Source organism: Priapulus caudatus, unplaced genomic scaffold, assembly GCF_000485595.1.
Source record: "Priapulus caudatus unplaced genomic scaffold, Priapulus_caudatus-5.0.1 Scaffold104, whole genome shotgun sequence".
Classification (NCBI taxonomy): Eukaryota; Metazoa; Priapulida; class Priapulimorpha; order Priapulimorphida; family Priapulidae; genus Priapulus; species Priapulus caudatus.
In genome coordinates this window covers 288,683-293,491 of record NW_014577165.1, presented here as the reverse complement: position 1 = coordinate 293,491, position 4,809 = coordinate 288,683, and positions in this window count along the sequence as shown.

Here is a 4,809-nt window from a genome sequence, read left to right as displayed (position 1 = left end):
TGTTGAGCAGAGAGATGGAGAGAGAGATAGAGAGAGAGAGAGAGAGCGGGAGCTGAACCTGCCTGAGAGAGGAGAGAGAGAGAGAGAGAGAGAGTAGAGAGAGAGAAAGACTGCTGCGCAAGGCCGTACGCAGAGAAATTTTCTGTTTAGGCGGGCAAGTCATCCCCATGCCCTTGTCCTAACGTTTCCCACTGATTTAAGATGCCTTTGCACATTCCTAGTTTATTTCTAAAATGTACAAATTTGTCCCATTAAAGCATACTGCTGAAAATCCTCCTAGGTGGCGAGCGACGTCTGCAAAAGTCGCTAGGGGGCAACTGCCCCTGCTGCCCCCTCTGCCCTCTCTGCGTACGGCCCTGGCTGTGCGCTGTGCCTGTGAGATTGATGAGAGAGCAGCACGAGAGAAGATCGAGAGAGAGAAGAGACGACGAACGAGAGAGAGTGAGAGCAGGAGCGAAGAGGACGGATGAAAGGATCAGACGGGCAGCAGTGCCATATTATTTTATATTTTCGGCAATCAGGCAGAGACGTCCCGTTGCGCAAAGGCGTGTGTACGCGAAGTCACGCGATCACTGTGTGAGTGGCAGGTCTCCGGTATGGTGAGCCTGAGAGGCTAGGCGACCGCGTTCCGGGCGCGTAGCCACTGCCGCAAACATACTTACGCACCAGCAGATAGCGTGCCGATATTGATATGATACTGGCACTCAGGATATGACTACTAGGGACTTAAAAAAAACACCCTTAACCCTAACCCTTAACCCTAAAAAATAAATTTGTTTTAATTTAATTAAAGTGCCTAGTAGTCATATCATATCGAACCTTTCTGCCTTCTGCACATATTACAAGCTCACCGTACATCAGTGCTCATACATATAATAATAGTATTGTAGATATCAAGAATAAATAATTTAGGTATTCATATTTTCATATGGGTTTATAGTCGTAAATTGGCGGCTACAACTTACAAGTTGATGTAAAACTATTGGCGATACAATAGAAAACAAAACAAACAAAAACCTGACATCTGATAACTATCCGACGGTGGCACCGCGTTTTTCGAATCATTTCATCCAGTGAGTCGGATCATTGAATCTATAGCGATATTCAATATTGCAGTCTACAATGTTGGCGTCAATCTAATTATAGCAGCCGTGTTTTTACCACAGAAGAAGGCAAGTATTCTGCCGCTTGTTTAGGATTCGATAGTTTTATTATAATTTATTTATATCTAGCGTAATCCAGAGCCGAGCCTAGGGCGAGGAGCTCAACGCTGCGGGACTGTCTCGGATGTTCGCATGCCCGACCTCTCGCTAGTCACTATAGTCAAGGTTGAGAATATAGAGGGTCTCCGCGATTTTTCATCATTACGCCACAATGCAACGCCCGCCGGCCCTGACGGATACAGAACACCAGTTCACGCGCATGGTACAAGTACATTGAGCAGCGCACCTCTGCCATTTTATTCGCCTATAAGAAATGCCTTCACACGCGCCTTCCTGCGCGTGTTGTCAACTGCCGCAGCAAGCGTATCAGTAGAGGAGCACACAAGCTTTTTTTAGGCTGCTAGCCGCGTGATCACGAAACAAGTAATGACCGAAGAGATGGCGGACCACAGACGCCTTGGAGCATTTTCAATAAAAAGCAATGCTGACATAAACACGAATGTACTTTACTACCAATGTCTTTAACTGTTTCTCTACTCTTTTCGCCTAGTATTGCTATACATTACCTGTAAATGCCTCGGTCAATGCTCCTCTGCAACACACAGGACACCGCACGCACGGCGCACGACGCTACACCATTTACCTTATATTTATATACATAATGCCTATGATTCGCCGTATTCCAGTAGGCCATTTGTTGAGTGAGGGTGATGATTATCTCTTACACCGGCAGCATACTCTTCATAAAATAGCAACCGAGGGCCAAGTGTGAAGAACTGCACCAAGCCGGCTTTAGAATTACAGTGTCTGACATGATGACTAAGCTGTGCCATTTATCTCATCCGTGACTCATGCACGGATAGAAGAGGATGGATAATCAGGACTGGGAGTGCATAGACACTGCTCCGGATAACGTAGATGGGGACTCTCCTGCTTACCATGATAGATTAGGTCGTAGACTGCATTACACCACTTAACCCAAACCGGAGAACAGTCGATCGTAGCATCCAGGCTTTTGTGGTTCTGAAGTCCTGTGAGAGTATGAAAATTGACTCGGCTAGAATGTTAGGTAGTCAATCACGAGACTTCCTAATGAGTACGATCGGGACAAGCTTGTGGCCTCGCTCCATTCTCGTAGCCGGGTGTCGGATTCCAACTGCCACGAATTTTCTCGAGATAGCGCTTTGGCTACGTTGCTTAGTGAATCAAGAGACTTTGCTCCATACTACGTATCACTTCAGAGATCTTCCAGAAGTTGGCAAATTGCATACCCAGATGTTATAAACGCTGGCGTTGATAGCTATATGCAGTACAATTGGTGAAATTCTAACACTCGAGATGTAAACAAAACTCAAGTCCATGAACATATGTGTTGCGTTGGCAACTCTCGTGACGCCTAATAAGACCCTGCAAACCTACCTGTGGTATCTCATTGAATCTAAGCGGAGCACCCCAACCACACGTGCTAAACCGTTGTTCCCGAAAATTGGGACTCCACCCTGCGACTGAATATCTATTGCAATAATAACATATACTATCACGCCTAATGGTAAATCAGTGATTGTGCAGATCGCAGACACCGATTATATAAGACTGGTACTCGCTCCCACCTCTGCGGCTTTAGTTTACTCGATGGATGCATGATCCCATCGAGCTAACTAAGCCGAGAGGTGGAGCGAGTACCAGTCTACAGATTACACGCCACACATGTTCCTCTTTTCGTTAACCGGTATGAGCCGGCGCGCACGATTGTAGTAATATTCGCTATATTTTAGTCCAAGACGCGGAACCTCTCTATTAGGAGTGGATATTAACCGATATACGGCGCAGAGTATCACTTCTGCCATTTGATATGAATGAGAGCGTGAAGATGAATGATAATCAGGCTGGGATTGAGATGACATCCTATCATTTTCGTTTGCGGGCATTCACCTAGACTGAGGATTGGTCATGTTCCATCCATTCACACCCAAGAGGCATGATGGAGAGCCTCAAGGAACTCTCCATCATCCCTTTTAAAGGGATGTGATTTTTAGCTGGAGCTCTCATCATGCCTTTTTAAGGTGATGACTTTCTTAGTGGCAGCTCTCCATTCAGGTCTACTTAAAGGTGTGTGATCTATGAGAGCGTTGAAACAAACCCCCCTATGGTGTCTTAGGCGGAGTCATTAGTCAGTCTCCTCGTACTTTTCAAATCTGAAAGCCGAGAGTACAGATTTACAAAAGACTATTAGTGAAATTGTTGGTGCAATCTTCTAATTGGGCACCTGCTGCCAGTTAGTCATTACTTACAGAGAAGGAAAAGAAAAAAAATATGAGACAGAAGTTGCAAAATTTGGCGATTATGTTAGCGGGAAAAGATGCGTAAGAATTATATAATAGAATTTCAGGACAGAAAGCAAGGATTAAATGAGACAGTACAGCAATACATCACTGCAGTGCAGAGTTTTTGGTTCCATACGTTACTTTACAGGTGATCACAACTTAGATGATCAGTTATGCATCACAATTTCAAACAGTGTACATGATGTGTGTTTTAACAAGAGAAATTGGTGAATACACTGGTTTATGAAACTGTAAAATAACATTCAGATCAAGTATGATCGAGTATGGTGGTGATGGAACCTAGGTAAAATTTGCATGATATAATGAGACCGACACACAGGTGAAAGAGGGCTGGAACGTGCAGTTGGAAACACTAGGTTCAGTAGGTTGTGGTATAAAGGTAACCTTTAAAGGGATCGTTTACTCTAAGCCTTCTAGATATTTTCACGTTTAATTAGGTTAAACATTACCCGCTACATAAAAAAGTTTCATGGTTCAATCCACCATTAGACAATATTATTAAAAAATGTTTTAAATCTAACGACTACAGTTGATTATAGTTGATAATTTTCAGTTACTAATAGGATAAATTTGCCATAATAATGGAATATGTTCGCGGTTAAATAGACATTTAGGTATAAATATAATTGCACTTTTGTAATTAGCTCAGGTCTGTAACGATGCCAAAATAAATTGTCAAATACGCAACTTTTTTGGCGGTGCGCACGGTCGCGGGTGATCATGGCGACCAGGTTCGCTCAAGCTTTAAATTATAGCATGTGGGTACTACTCACTGCTGGGGGGGGGCTGTGGTCCGGGCATGCCCCGGAAAATGTTTGATGTAGAAGCTCTGAGATGCATCTGGCACTCGTGGTTGTAAATTCAAGCACTGCATGTTGGGGTGAAATGTTTGTTTTTGCTATGGGCAAAAGCCATCGGAAAAATTCAAAAATTATTCTTTGATGACTAGAGAAACACCTGCGATTGTGAATTATGAAATGAACCATTATTGTGCCAGCTGCCTACACCAGTTGGTTGGATTGATTTGTCAGTTCAGATGAAATATATGAAAGCAAAAGAGGTTATAAACCATAGATTAATTTTGTGGTACCTATTACAAATGCGTATATAAAGATAGCCGAGCGGTTAGGTTAGTGTTAGGGTTAGCGGATTTGGATACTGTCTTTGACTTCGTGTGTTGGATGCCGTTGTACCCGTGAGCAATCGAGACCAACTTTTATTAAATATTATGCTTGAACTTCTTGTGTATTCACACCAGCATGGCGGCTTTATGATATTAGACGTGGCGCACGTGCATTTTA